The sequence below is a fragment of the Equus przewalskii genome, chromosome X (assembly GCF_037783145.1).
Source record: "Equus przewalskii isolate Varuska chromosome X, EquPr2, whole genome shotgun sequence".
In the NCBI taxonomy this organism is placed as follows: domain Eukaryota; kingdom Metazoa; phylum Chordata; class Mammalia; order Perissodactyla; family Equidae; genus Equus; species Equus przewalskii.
This window is the reverse complement of record NC_091863.1, coordinates 107,885,148-107,901,559: the sequence shown is the minus strand read 5'-3', so window position 1 is coordinate 107,901,559 and position 16,412 is coordinate 107,885,148.

Below are 16,412 nucleotides of genomic sequence, written 5' to 3'. Positions count from 1 at the left end.
GAAAGGAGATGTAAGCCCGTTTACAAAGTGACAATCTAATCCATCAAGACCCAGCAAGGGAGTGACCCAGAAACACTACCAAGATACATTTCAAAGCTTCCTGTAGGGTCCGCCTGGTGGCGCAGCGGTTGGGTTCACACGGTCTGCTTCTCCGTGGCCCAGGGTTGGCCGGTTCGGATCCCGGGTGTGGACATGGCACCACATGGCAAAAGCCATGCTGTAGTAGGCGTCCCACATATAAAGGAGAGGAAGATGGGCATGGATGTTAGCTCAGGGCCAGTCTTCCTCAGCGAAAAGTGGAGGATTGGCAGTAGTTAGCTCAGGGCTAATCTTCCTCAAAAAAAACCCCAGCAAACACTCAGATACAGAGAATAGATTGGTGGTTACCAGAGGAGAAGTGAGACGGGGGAAGGGTGAAAGGGGTAAATGGGCACATGTACGGTGACAGATGGAAACTAGACTTTTGGTGGTGAATACGATGTGGTGTATACAGAAGTCGAATTATAATGATGTACACCTGAAATCAATATAATGTTGTAAACCAGTGTTGCCTCAATAAAAAAAATATGAATCTTTTTTAATTGCTCGGTGCCTCAGTTTCCTCATTTGTACAATGGGAGTAATAATTGTACCTAACTTATAGGAGTGTTGTGAGGACGGAGGTAATGTTTTGAAAACCCATAGGGCAATGCTTGACACATAGTAAAACCTATATAAATGTTTGATATTATCATTAGTATCATTATCTTGTCCTATAAATTCATTGCCCTCCTAAAATGTGAATCGAAACACACTGATGGTGATAACTCAGGGTGTGCTCTGAGAAGCAGAGTCTGAAGTCTCGAGACCCAGAATTCCCAACTTTTATTTCAGGTAGAGTCCAAGACTCCCATTAGGCAGCCCCACTCCGCTCCCATACCCCTGAAAAAATGTACAAAGAGTTCTTTGGTCTTGCTGTAATTCTGTTTTTAAATACGGTGGGTCACTCCTTCATGTACTGTACTCAAAGTATCAAATTGCAGAGAATCAACAGCAATGAGGACAAAGAGTTTTGTTATTCAAAGCTACTGCAGACTCAGAGATAGGTTTTCAAATATGGAAGTCAGAAAACAGTTTACTATCCTCAGGAACTTTTATCAATACCAAGGCAACAAGGCACTTGATAATAATAGAATCATACATTCATACAATGGAGCTCAACCTTCTCATTTTATCGTGTAGGACATCGAGACCCAGAGAAGTAACGTGATTTACCCTTTGATCACACAGCAAAATAAGCTTCTTTTGAGAGCCAACAAATGATCCTAGTTTGAGTAGCCTTAAACCTGGGATATTTGGGGCAATCAAAAAAATATACATTTATAGGTGTTTAAATTATTCATGCAGATAATAATAATAGCTAACATCTCTCACACCCCTGCATGCCATACGTCAGCAGATTCTGTTGGCTGTACCTTCACGATGTATCCAGAATCTAGTGGCTTCTCCCCATCTCCACCATTACCACCCTGATATTGGCCCCCGTCACTTCTTGACCGGGCTATTGCAATAGCCTGCTAACTGCATCGCCTCTTCCCACTGTACCAGTTTCCTAAGGCTGCCGTATCAAACTATCCCAAACTGGGTGGCTTCAAACAACAGACACTTATTCTCTCACAGTTCTGGAGGCCAGAAGTCTAAAATCAAGGTGTCGGCAGGGTTGATTCCTTCTGGAGATTCTGAGAGACATTCTGTCTCTCGTAGCTTCTAGTGGTTGCCGGCAATCTGGAGCCTTCCTTGGCTTGTGGAGGCATCACTCCAATCTTTGCCTCTGTCTTCACGTAGTGTTCTCCCTATGTGTCTGTGTGTCTTCACATAGCTGTCTTCCCTCTGTGTGTGTCTGTGTGCCCAAATTCCCCTCCTCTTGTAAGGACATGAGTTATTGAGGGCCCGCTTTAATTCAATATGACCTCATCTTAACTTGATTACATCTGCAAAGACTATTTATAATAAGGGCACATTCATAATTACTGGGGGGTAAGGAGTTGAGCTTATCTTTTTGGGGGACACAAGTCAACCCACAACACCTGCCCACCATCTATTCTCAACACAGATCCAGACAGACTGCTATAAAATATTAAGTCAGATCATGTTTCCACTTTGCTCAAAAGCCTACAAAGGCTTTCAATTCGACTGGCAGGAAAACCCAAAATCCTTATAATAGCCTACAAGGCCCTGCAGAATTTGCATCAAGAGTCGCTTACGCCCCTACCCCATACACACAATACTTCTCTGCCCTCCTCGTCTGGTACTTTATCCCTTGATGTTTCCACTCCAGCAGCACTGGCTGCCTTGTTCCCAGAACACCCAGGCACCCTCCCACCATTAGGGACGACCTGTTCCCCCTGCCTTGAATGCTCTTCAAGAGATACATGATATCCACGAATCTTATTTCCTTACCCTCTGCGAGTCTTTGTTCAAGTCTTAGCTTCTCTGTGAGGCCTACCCTGACCCTCCCATTTCATACTGTCAATTTTCAACCTCTGCACCATTCCCACTACTCCTTATCCTACTCGACTTTAAAAGAAAAATAGAACTTATTTTCTAACCTACTATATTATGTGGTTTTTCTTCTGTTCTCTCTGACTCCACCCCCAGGCTGCACTACCCTGTAAGCTCCAAGAGGATAGACATCTTTGCTTTGTTCACTGGCACATTCTAAGCACCAAGCACAGTGCCTGGCACATGGTAGGCACTGAACAATTACTTTTTCAGTATTCATTCATATCACGTGCCAGGAGTGTTTCCTCTAACCCTCACAACAATCTTGTGACGTAGGTACTCTCATTACCTATATTTTACAGAAGAGCAAACTGAGGCACACAAAGGTTAAGTAACTTGCCTAAGGTCACATGGTTAGTAAGTGGTGGAGCTGGGGTTTGAACTCAGGCAGGTCTGGCATCCGACTATGCAGCACTGACATATAAAGGGCATCTGAGCACTATATATATGGAAGACCCTATATCCAACTATCTCTTATTCCAACATTCACATTTTCTAACAGTAGGCAATGAACAGTAATAGTTTTTAAACTACTGACATATATTTTGCTAAGATATAGCTTGATGATGTTTGTATATTATGTGCACAAACTGGAGACTTGCTATGTGGGTTCAAATACCAGCTCTACCACTTAGCCGTTATGTGTCCTTGAGCAAATTGCTTAACTTCTTTGTATCCCAGATTCTTCTTTGGTAAACTGGGAGTAATTCTACTTGTGTGAAGTAATCCTACTTCACAGGGTGGCTGTGAGGATAAATTAGTTAATAAATGTAAAGGAATTAGAACTGTGCTTGGCAAACAGAAAGCGCCCGATAAGTCTTAGCCGTTAGTAGTAGTAGTCATGAGTATTAAAAGTATCAAATTTTGGGGCCGGCCCATTGGCGCAGCAGTTAAGTTCACACGTTCCACCTCGGCGGCCCGGGGTTCGCTGGTTCAGTTCCCGGGTGAGGACATGGCACCGCTTGGCAAGCCATACTGTGGTAGGCGTCCCACGTATAAAGTAGAGGAAGATGGGCATGGATGTTAGCTCAGGGCCAGGCTTCCTCAGCAAAAAGAGGAAGATTGGCAGCAGATGTTAGCTCAGGGCTAATCTTCCTCAAAAAAAAAAAAAAATCAAATTTTGATCCAGTCTTGCCTATAATATAGAAGCTGTTAAACAGGCAAAACTTACCCCTGGTGTTGGACGTTAAAATAATGATTACCTTAGGGGAGATAGTGACAGGGAAAGGACACTAGGCAAGCTTCTGGGGTTTTGGTAATGTTCTGCTTCTTAATCTGGGCACTGTTTACATGGATGCACTTACTTTGTGAAAAATCATGACGTTCCACACTTAAGATTTGTACATTTTTTCTGTTTGTGTACCTCGATAAAAAATTTATTTAAAAACAACTGAATGCAGCCTTATGTCACTGTCTCCCAATTTCTCTATTCCTTTTCTTAAATTTCCCCCCAACTCCCATGTATTCAGGTAAGGATTGCTGAGCACCTCAATGTGCCTGGAACTGGGCTAAGTGCTAGAAGTATTCAGATAGACGAATATGATAGCTGATGGAATTATTTACAAAATAAGGATGGGCTTGGATGAAGGAGCAGTCAATCAGATGGGAAAGGAGTTTGAGTCAAGGAAGTTTTAAGCTCCTTGGACAGTGAACCACCTGAGCTGGGTCTTGAAACATGAATAGTAGTTCTCCAGGCAGAAAAAGGAGGTAAAACAGAGGGAATAGCATGTGCGAAGGTACAGAACCATGAAACAGCATGACAAACTGGAAAACCCAAAATAGTTCAGATTTACTGGATTTAAAGTGCAAGGCAGTAGGTGGGAGCAACTGGAGTGAGAGTAAGAGTACTACAGAAAAAGAGAATACTTATCAGTGAAAGTGATTTTGGCTTAACAAATTAAATATTTGAAAATATAAGTAGATGCATTCATATAGTTGATGGCTCTTACAAAATCAGAATATATTTATTGATTTATCTGCAACATGTCGGTAGTATGCTAAGCACTGGGCAGTCAAAAATTAGTAAGATCAATGAACCCCAAGCGCAAGAAACATGAAGAAAACTATACCAAGTCACATGATAATCACTTAAAACCAGTGATAGAGAAAATCATAAAAGCAGCCAGAGAAAAAGACGCAATATATACAGAGGACCAGAGATTTTGTGTCGGAAAAATTGCAAGCCAGAGGACAGTGCAACAACATCTTTAAAGTAGTGAAATTAAAAAAAAAGTCAATCTAGACTTTTTTTATCCCGTAAATATGTCTTTCAAAACAGAGACAAAATTAAGACTTTTTCAGATACACAAAAGCTGAAAGAATTCATCACCAGAAGACCTGCACTACAAGAAATGTTAAAGGAAGTCCTTCAGGGCTGATATGGGATGAAGATCTGGATCCACACAAAGGAATGTAGAGCACTGGAAAGTATAAATACCTGGGTAGGTATAAAGACTTTTTTCTTATCATTTAAATATCTTTAAAGATAGTCAACTGTCTTAAGCAAAAATGATCAATATTTTGTGGGTTTACAACAGATATAAAAGTAAAATGCATGACAAAAATAGCACAAATGTTGGGAGGGAAGAAATGGAAGCACACCATTGCAAGGTTCTTGTACTATATGTGAGTGTTTAAACATTTCTTGAAGAGATTATTCTTTCCCCGTTGAATATCTTGACACGCTTGTCAAAAGTCAACTGACCGTAAATTTGAGGATTTATTTCTTCACTCTCAATGCTATTCTATTGGTCTATATGTCTATCTTTGTAATATGTTTTGAAATTGGGATGTGTGAATCCTTCAACTTTGTTGTTCTTTTTCAAGGTTGTTTTGGTTATTTTGATCCCCTTGAATTTCCATATGAATTTTAGGGTCAACTTGTCAATTTATGCGAAGAAGCCAGCTGAGATTTTGATAAGAATTGCCTTGAATCTGTAGATCAAGTTGGGTTATATACTACTTTATGGTATATAATTTTTCCATTCTTTTCAACTTTTTTGCTTCCTTATGTTTTTGACATGTCTCAGTAAATGCCTTCACTGATTTTACTTTTCTTAAATCCAGTTTGACAATCTTTGTTCATTTGAGCTACTTAAATATTTGGGTTAAATCTACCGCCTTATTTTTGTACTGTAAGTCCCTCTTCCCCATGTTTTCCCCCCTTCTTTCTCACCTATTCTTATTCCACAGTCTCCTTCTGTCCTGATTTCAAGATTATGCCCTCTGATTTTATTTTTAAACGGTTGGCCCTGAGACTACAACAGGAAAACTTAGGAAAATTTGAAACTAATCGATACTTTCTTTTCAGACAACGAAAGAACCTTTAAATATTAGATTCATTTAGCTGCTCCCTCTCAGTCTGTGTTAATATATTTTAATTCTATATATTTATGTACTTTATCCTCTGAAACTTAATATAGTTCATATTTATTTAGATTTATCCATGTATTTTTCCCTTGCTTTGCTCTGCTCTCCTTTCTGTATCTCTGGCATCTGCAATAACTTTTATTCTACCTTTGGAATTCCCTTTAATGAGGTTCTACTGGTGGCGATTTCTCTCATTATATTTCACCTTCTTGCTTGAAAGGTATTTTTGCAAGGCATACAGTTATACGTTAACGGTTATTTTCCACATATTTCCAGCACATTAAAGCTGTCATTCAGTTGTCTATTGGCTCCAGTGTCACTGTTGGGAACCAGCTGTCAGTTAGCTGTCTAGTGTCTCTCCTTTCTTTGAAAATAATCTGTCTTTTTTCTCTGGTTGCTCTACTCTGGTGTCTCTGCCCAGTTCTGAAAAGCTCTTGGCTATTGCCTCCTCGCCTTTCCTTCTAGAACTCTGATTAAGTGTATGCTTTAGATTGAGTCTATCACTCTAAATTCCAAATTTCTTTCTTGTTTGCTTTTCTTGAATCGTTTTTTTTTAGGAAAAAAGCTTTGTTATAACATATCCTAGATGTTATATTATACAACTTGATTTGAAACTTACCAAACAATAGCAAAGCTTGTCTAGAAAGTAATTTTGTACCTTATTTTATATGTTCTATCTCTTTGCCTCTCTGTGCTGATTTCTGAATAATTTCTCCTTTATTAAACTGAGATATAATTCACATATAACATTATATTAGTTTCAGGTGTACAACATAAGGATTCAATATTTGTATATATCATGAAGTGATCACCACAATAAGTCTAGTTAACATGTATCATCACCACACAGTTACGATTTTTTTTACTGTGATGAGAACTTTTAAGATCTATTCTCTTATGAATAATTTCTTCTGAAATGTCTTCCAATTCACTAATTCTCTAATTAATTGTGTCTAATTTTCTGTTAATCTCTTCAATTGATTGAGTTCTTAATTTCAATCATGAAATTTTTTTCAGTTCCAGAATTTCAATGAAATAATTTTTGAAATATGGTTATTCTGTAGAATTTCTTGTTCCCCGTGCATATTTTTATTTCTTTAAACAGAGTAAGCATAATCCTTCATATTCTGTGCTTAGTAATTCCAGTATAAAAATTATTTCAGGATGTGGCTCTGCTGTCTGTTACTTTTGCCTATTCTCACTTGTGGTAATTCAATTTCTTGTTTGATCATTAACTTTTTTTTGAGGTGCTCACTTTCCTTATAAAATAATTTGAATAAATTCTTTGAGATCTAGGACAAAGGTGAATTTCTTCACAAAGGATTTATGTTTGCTTTTGCTAAGTATCTGGGAACATTAACAGGCCAAGGTCACTTTAAATTTATGACTAGAGATTTCTTGAGTCACCCAGGCAGTGTGAATTGGGGCTGCATGATGACAACTTCTAGGCCAGTTTTTTCCTCCCTGTCCTGCTTAGCACCATGAAGGAAATATTTCTCTGTAGTCCCCTGGGAGAGTGGGTGGGAAAGCAAGTTAAGTTCTCCTTCACCCAGGGTTTATTCCTTTTGGACACCAATTTAATGGGAAAAGGACTTCTATTAGACTTTCTACCTTTAATTGGTCCCTGGGCTTGTGTTTTTTACCCTTATGTTTTGGGTGGCTTTTGCAAAGTTGAAATCTTCAAACTCCCAAATTCTGCAGTTGTCTTCAGGACAAAGCTGATTTCATTACTTCACTTCTCTATGTTTTCACAGTCTCTTAGGTTTTATCCTGATAATTTCTTACCTGGAAGATCTTCAAGGCTTATAAATAGATGTTTTATCATCTATTAACCAATACTTTTTGTTGTTTTCGGGAGTGATGACATGCCAGCAACAGAAAGCCTATACTCCCTCTTTGGTCCACTTCAACATAGCTCCTGGATCTACTAAAACTCCTTTTACAGAGGTCAGAAAAGATCACTAAGCTGCCATGTTGATTTGACATACTTTTCATTCCTATCTAATTCAACCTTTCCACAGTTTCTGACACACCTGATTATTCTTTCTCCCTTGGAATGAGTTTCTGGCTTTCACAACACCTCACTTTCCTATACAACTACTAAATGAACATTCCTCAGGCCTCAGGTCTCGGTCTTCTCATTTCTACATTTCCACCATTCTGCGTTAAGCTACTAACATCTATCTCTTACATTACTTCGAGAGCCTCCTCATTGGACGTCCTCTGCCTTCTCTTCTCTCCAACCAATCCATTTTCCCCACAGCAAATGGAGTGATCTTTTATTATTTATTTATTTATTTTTCTGAAGATTAGCCCTGAGCTAACATCTGTTGCCAATCGTCCTCTTGCTTTTTTTTTTTTGCTTAAGGAAGATTAGCCCTAAGCTAACAGCTGTACCAATCTTCCTCCACTTCATACGTGGGTCACCGCCACAGGATGGCTGACAAGTGGTGTAGGTCTGCAGTGGGGATCCAAACCCATGAACCTGGGCCGCCAAAGTGGAGTGTGCTGAACTTAACCACTACACCATGGGGCTGGCCTTCAGAGTGATATTTTAAAAGTGAAAATTAGATCATGTCTTTTGGCTTCAGTCAAATCCTTCAAAGTACTGCATTAGAACTTTAGATAAAGTCCAAACAATTGAACACACCTACAAAACTCTGTGTGATCTAACGCCTGCCTCTGTATCCAGAATCATTCCCTTAGATAAAACAATAGACGAACTGATGTTTTTCAGTTCCTCAAATATGTCAAATTCTTTCCCACCTCAGATCCTTGACACTCGCTGTTCCCTCTTCCTGAAATATTGTTTCCACGCTTTTTGCGTGGTTAACTCCAACTCATATTTCGCCTTAACTGTTTTCTGAGATTTTCCCTGGCAACCTAATCCAATGACATCCTGTTCTTTCCCTTTAAAAATTTTATCATAATTTGCAATTAAATATTTATTGTTGGTTTATTTCTTTAAGATCTGTTCCCCCAATTATCTTTAAGTGCCAGGAAAGTGGAAGCCTTATTTGGTATTTTTCCACTCTATGCCCAGGGCTTAGCACAGTGTTTGGCACATAGTAGGAGTTCAAGAAGCATATGTTAAATGATGGATTTCTCTCCCTTTAAGCAGACCTACAAAGTAAAATTTTACTTAGGAATTACATATTGAGGGGCCAGGACCATGGCCTAGTGGTTGAGTTTGGTGTGCTCCACTTCAGTTCCCAGGCACAGACCGACAGCACTTGTTGATGGCCATGCTGTGGTGGCAACTCACATACAAAATAGAGGAAGATGGGCACAGGTGTTAGCTCAGGGACAATCTTCCTCAAGCAAAAAGAGGAAGATTGGCAACAGATGTCAGCTCAGGGTGAATCTTCCTCAGCAAAAAAAAAAAAAAAAAAAAAAAAGAAAGAAAGAAAGAAAAAGAAAAAAGAAAGAAATTACACGTTGAGTACAGAATTAGAACAAGGAGTATGAGTTAGACGACAATAATACTCATAGAGATCAGGCTAAAATAAGATGTATTTGTGATTAGACCCGTAATGCTTTAACCCATAACTCATTTACCCATTTTAAAATATTAATTGAGCACTACTTTGTGCAAGGAACTGTTCTAGCACTGAGGATACAATAATAAACAAAATAGGCAAAAATCCCTGTCCTCATGGATCTTATATCTGTATGATCAAGCAGAAAAGAAAGAAAGAAACAAAATATATAGAATGTAGCTGGTGATATGGGCTACAGTGAAGAACAAAGCAGAGAACAGGGCTAGGGAAAGGGGGAGTGCAGTCAGCCTATCACTAGTAGAATTTATATCCTATGGTGTTCAAAAAAGACTTAAGGTAGACATTATTTATAGAACTTAGTTATCACAAAGAAAATAATAACATTTATGCAAGGAAAGACTTTCAAGTGAGAAACTGTAAAAACATACTTCCTTCTGTACAGCAGTAGAACAGGCAGAGAGCTGTCCAGGTTTTGGGTCACTGACAAGCTATCACAACCTGGCACAAGGTCTTCAAAAAGGCAGTGGCTAGAGAGGATAAGGGCTGAAAGCAAGAATGGAAATTCCAGGAAGAAAAAAATGAGGAGCCAAGAAGGAAAGCGCACTTCTTTTTTTTTTTTTTCCTTTGGTGAGGAAGATGGGCCCCGAGCTAACATCTGTTGCCAACCTTCCTCTTTTTTTTCTCCCCAAAGCCCAAGTACATGGAGTACATGGTTGTATATACTAGCTGTAAGTCCTTCTAGTTCCTCTATGGCTTGATGAGCAGTATGTAGTTCCGCACCCAGGATCGGAAATGGTGAACCCCAGGCCGCTGAAGCGGAGCACACAAACTTAACCACTCGGCCTCGGGGCCAGCCCGAAGAAGCACACTTCTTGCTGATGATCTAAAGTCCTGTGGACAGGCAGTCCACACTCTTCAATTGCTGCTTGGCCATCTTTTCTTTCTACCACTATAGCTATTTCTGACCATGATCCCTTTCTTATTTGGCATTATAGTTGTATAAGTTTTTCCTTATTATCCTATCCCCAAAACAAATGTTTAATTTTGAGGGCTTTTCTGATAAACTAAATTGTCTGTATCACAAGGAAATCACAGAAAAAGATCCCTTTTTATCCCTGCATGCATCGTTAAAACTTGTATTGAAGGAATACAGATAGCCAGTATGCTGCGCCGGCTGCCTCTTACGTTTTACCTTAATAACTGGGATAAAGGCAGAACCTGGAGTGAAAAAACAAAACAGTCGTTAACATAAAGACGATTATAACGAAGTTAAGGAATGAGCATATGAACTCAACCTGTCTATAATAACTTCCTTCTTATGAGAAGTTTTTATGCCTTCTGATGAGAAGGGGCCTCTTTATTTTGAAGAGTTTATAAAATTTCACCTGAAAAAAACCACTGGTTTTAGTCAATGAGTGCTAATATTTTTTTGTACTTGAAGTGTTACCCTGTTATTTAAATAAAATAAAATTACTTCTCAGGCTCGGGCTCTGACTATCGGATGGAATACTTGAGGGAATTTTTCAAATTTGACATAATTTATTTGTATTCAAAATTTCATAGAGTCAACCCTCGAGTTTGGTGAGTACGGCCATATTAACAATATCAAGTCTTCCAATTCTTGGACCTGGGAGGGCCTTCTGTTTATTTGGGTCTTTAATATCTTTCAACAATATTTTGTAGTTTCCAGTCTTCTGCTTCCCTGGTGTTAAGTTTATCCCTAAGTCTTTGATTCTTTTTGATGCTCTTGTAAATAGGATTATTTTCTTAATTTCATTTCTGGAGTATTCATTGCTAGTGTATGGAAATACAAATGATTTTCGTATATTCATCCTGTATCCTGCTACCTTGCTATACTGGTTTATTGGCCCTAAGAGGTTTTCTGTGAATTCTGTAGGATTTTCTATATACAAGATAAATCCGTAATTAAAAATTTTCCAAAAAAGAAATCTCCAAGCCCAGGTGGTTTCACTGGAGAATTCTACCAATGTTTCAAGATTTAACTCCAATTTTGCCCAGTCCCATCCAGAAAATAGAAGGCGAGGGAACACTTCCCAATTCATGTTATGAAGCTAGCATTACCTCTGATGACACTCCAGCGGGGAGGGGAAGGAGCATATCATTCCTGCTAGGGGTGGCAAGTCCAAGGTCTCCCTGTGGTCTCCACTAATGCTTCATTGGGGGAGGGTGGGGGGTGGAGCTTCTTATGGGTCTGCAGAGATGAAAGTCCTGGCTCCCCGGGCTTTCTCTGACACACCCTGGTGGAGGTGTTGCAGAACCTTGTTACTGCCTTCTTAGTGTGGAATTCTAGGCTATCCACTCAGCATTTGCTGCTGCCACTGGGGGTGGCGCCACGGTTTTTTCTGTGGTGTTTGACAGGAGTAGAGCAGTTAATGCAAAATGTTTTGTTTCTTGCTAGGCTGTACCCTTTCCTGGTTCTTTGGCTAGAGTGCTGGTTTTTACTGGGGCTTTTTTTTTGTCTGTTTCTGTTGGCATTTCTGGGTTGCCAACTTTTTCATCTCCACATCCAGGATATACGAGCCAAAAAGAAAACCCAGGGAACTTAACATCATGTTGTTCCTCAGGTCCCAAGATCCCTAAGCGGTATAATCTGTCTGCTTCTATCCAATTTTCAGAGTCTTCTTATGTTTGTTTTATATATAATGTACAGGATTTTTAGTTTTACCTAGAAGGAAGAATATGGAAAAGTGTGTTTACTCCATATGCCTGGAAGAAGTCTTCTTGATGAGTTCTTTCTTTAACAAACAAAATACTTTAATTCTCAACGTTTCTAATATTTTAAATTACACTGTACTAAATATGTATTTGCTTTACTAAACTTTCTCATTTCTCTATATGTTTATAAACAACAGTAAGTTTTAATATTTTGATAGGAATTTTTAAGATCACAGAATAATTGTTACTTTCTCATTAATTATGAAGATCTCTTTCCACAGTTGAGCTTGCATGATCATTTTTACAGTCCAGCACTACCATGCAAAGACAGGACTTCCTGTACTATAAACCCTAAAAGGCAACCATTAAAATAACACTACAAAAAGTTATAACTAATAAGTCACCAACAAGATAAGAAGTAATAATTAGAAATACTTAATCCAAAGGATGGCAGGAAAAGGAACAAAGAAGAGATAGGACAAATAGAAGATAAATGTTAAAAAGATAGACTTAAACATGTCAACAATCTCATTAAATATAACTAATTAATATGCAAAGATTGTCATATTAGATAGCAAAGAAAGGTTCAAGTATATGCCACTTTCAAGAAACATTGAGTATAAACACATATAGGTTAAAACTAAATGGATGGATAAAGATACCGGGCTAACACTAATCAAAAGAAAGCTGAAGTGCTTATATTAATATCAGGCAAAGTAGATTTCAAAGCAAAAACTATTATTATGGATAAAGAGTATCATTTCATAGTGATAAAGGGATTAATTCTTCAGGAGAATGTAAGAATCCTAAATATTTATGTGCCTAATAACAGAGCTTCAAATTACTTGAAGCAAAACCTGAGAAAACATCAACAAGAAATAGACAAATCCACAGTTATAGTTGGAGACTTCAACATCCCTCTTTCAATAAATGATAGGACAAGTAGACAGAAAATCATTAAGAATATAGAAGATCTAAACAATGTAATCAGCTAATTTGACCTCATTGATATTTATAGAGTACTCCATCACCAGCAGCAGAATACATATTCTTTTTGAGTACACATATTAACCAAGATACAACATATACAGGGCCACAAAATAAGTCTCAACGAATTTAAAAGGATTCAAACAAAGTATGTTCTCTGATCACAATGGAATTAAATTAGAAATCAATAACAGAAAGACATCTGGGAAATTCTCAAATATTTGGGAACTAAATACACTTGTAAACGACATGGGTCAAAGTAGACTTCAAAGGGATTTTAAAAGTATTTTGAACTGAATGAAAATGAAAACACAACATATCAAAATTTATGATAGGCAGCCAAAGCAGTGCTTAGAGGAACATTTAGAGCACTAAATGCCTATGTTAGAAAAGAAGCCAATTAAGTTCTCAAATCAATGACTTCAATTTCCACCTTAAAAATCTAGAAAAAGAAGAACAAGTGAAACTCAAAGTAGGCCAAAGAAAAGAAATAATAGAGATCAAAGTAGGAATCAATAGAAAAATATAAAAACAATAGAGAAAATCAATGAAATGGAAAGTTAGTTCTTTGAAAAGATAAATAATATTGATAAACCTCTAGCCAGACTGATCAAGAAAAAAGAGAAAAGGTACAAATTGCTAACATGGAATGAGAGAGATAACATCACTACAGGGTCTCATATATTAAAAAGGAAAGGAATGTTACAAATAACTTTATGTCTATAAATTCAATGACTTAGATGAAATGGATAAATTATTTGAAAGAAACAATCTTCTGAAACTCTCTCAAGAAGAAATAATATAACTTGAATAGCTATCTATTGAAGACATTGAACTTATTGAAAAGTTTCCCACAAAGAGAACTCCAAGCCTAGATGACATTATTGGTGAGTTCTACCTAGCATTTAAGAAAGAAATATCAATTCTAAAAACAATGACAAACAAACACATAGAAACAGAGACTGCATTGGTGGTTACCAGAGGGGAAGGGGGGGTGGGTGGTGAAAGGGATGATTAGGCACATGTGTGTGGTGATGGATGGTAATTAGTCTTTGGGTGGTGAGCATGATGTAATCACACAGAAATCAAAATATATAATGATGTACCCCTGAAATTTATATAATGTTATAAACCAAAGTTACTGCAAAAAAGAAAGAAATATCAATTTTACACAAATTCTTTTAGAAAATGAAGTTGGAAGATCTCCCAACTCATTCTATGAAGCCAGTATTAATCTGATACCAAAACTATACAAAGGTATCACAAGAAAAGAAAACTACAGACCACAATCCCTCATGAACATAGATACAAAAATTCTTAATAAAATATTAGCAAATGAAATTAAACAAACTATAAAAAGAATAACGCACCAAGTGGGGTTTTTCCTGGGAATGCAAGGTTGTGCTAACATTCAAAAACCAATCAATGTAATTCAGCATATTAACAAACCCAAAAGAAAAAACGTATGATCATCGCAATAGATGTAGAAAAATTACTTGACAAAATCCAACATCCATTTCTGATAAAAATTCTCAGCAAAGCAGGAATAGAAGGAAACTTCCTCCACCTGATAAAGGGAATCTGCTAAAACCTCCAGTTGATGTCATACTCAGTGGTAAAAGGGTGAATGCTGCCCTTCTAAGACTGGGAACAAGGTAAGGATGTCTTTCCTTTCTATTTAACTCAACATATTGCTAGTGTTTCCAACCAGGGCAATAATCAAGAAAAAGAAATAAAAGGTTTCCAGGTTAAGAAGAAAGAAGTAAAACTGTTTTTATTCTCTGAGACGTGATCATCTTTGTAGAAAACTCTATGGAAGCTATAAAAACAGTTCTACAACTAATAAGTGAGTTTAGCGAGGTTGTAGGATGCGAGATCAATATCAAAAAATCAATTGTGTTTTTATGTACTAGCAACAAACAACGGGAAATTGAAATTAAAAAACAATATCTTTTATAATAGGATAAAAAATATTAAATACTTAGGGATAAAAGCTGTGAAAGAAGGGCTGGCCCCGTGGCCAAGTGGTTAAGTTCACGTGCTCCGCTTCCTCGGCCCAGGGTTTCACCGATTCCGATGCTGGGCACGGACATGTTACTGCTCATCAGGCCATGCTGAGGTGGCGTCCCACATGCCACAGCTAGAAGGACTCACACCTAAAAATACACAACTATGTACCGGGGGGCTTTGGGGAGGAAAAGGAAAAATAAAATCTTTAAAAAAAAAGCTGTGAAAGGTCTGTACACTGGAAACTATAAAACATTGTTGACATAAATCAAAGAAGACCTAAGTAGATGGAGAGACACACTGTGTTCATGCATTGAAAGACTCAATACTGTTTAGATAGCAATTCTCCTCAAATTGATCTATAGGTTCAACACTATTCCAGTGCAAATCCCAGAAGATTTTTTGGTAGAAATCAATGAGCTGATTCTGAAATTCATATAGAAATACAAGAGACCAAGGGTAGTAAAAACAACTTTGAAAGAAAGAACAATGTTGGAGGGCTAACACTACTTGTTTTCAAGATACGTTATAAAGCTACAGTAATCAAGAGTGTGGTATTGGAGTAAAGACAAATAGAACAATGTAACAAAATACAGACTCATAAATAGACCCACATATATAGGGACAATTTATTTTTGACAAATGCACATGAAATTCAGTGGAGAAAATCATATTTTTAACAAACGGTACTGTAATATTTTAACATCCATATGCAAAAAAGAATTATCATCCATATCTCACATCATATACAAAAGTTAACTCCAAATTTGCCCCAGACCTAGTCTAAACATAGTATTAAACCTATATCACTCGGAAAACTTTGGAGAAAATCTTTTCTCACCTTGGGTGAGACAAAGATTTCTTAGATATAACACTGAAAGCACATCCATGAAAGAATAAATTTATAAAGTTGACTTCATCAAAATCTAAAACTTCTGCCCATCAAAGGGCACTGTTTAAGAAATGTAAAGGCAAGACATTGACTGAGAGAAAATAATCACAAATCTTGTGTCTGATAAAGGACTTGTATACAGAATATATAGAACTCTTACAACTCAATAATAAAAACACAAGTAACCCAATTAAGTAAAATGGCAAAAGATTTCAGCACTTTACCAAAGAAGATATATGGATGGCAAATAAGTGCATGAAAAAGATGCTCAATGTCATTAGTTATTAATGAAATGCAAATTAAAACCATAATGAGATACCACTGCATACCTAGTAGAATGACTCAAATTAAAAAAGACTACACCAAATGTTGGCTAGGATGTGGCGGAACTGGAACACTGCTGGTGGGATTGTAAAATGGTACAAGCACTTTGGAAAACG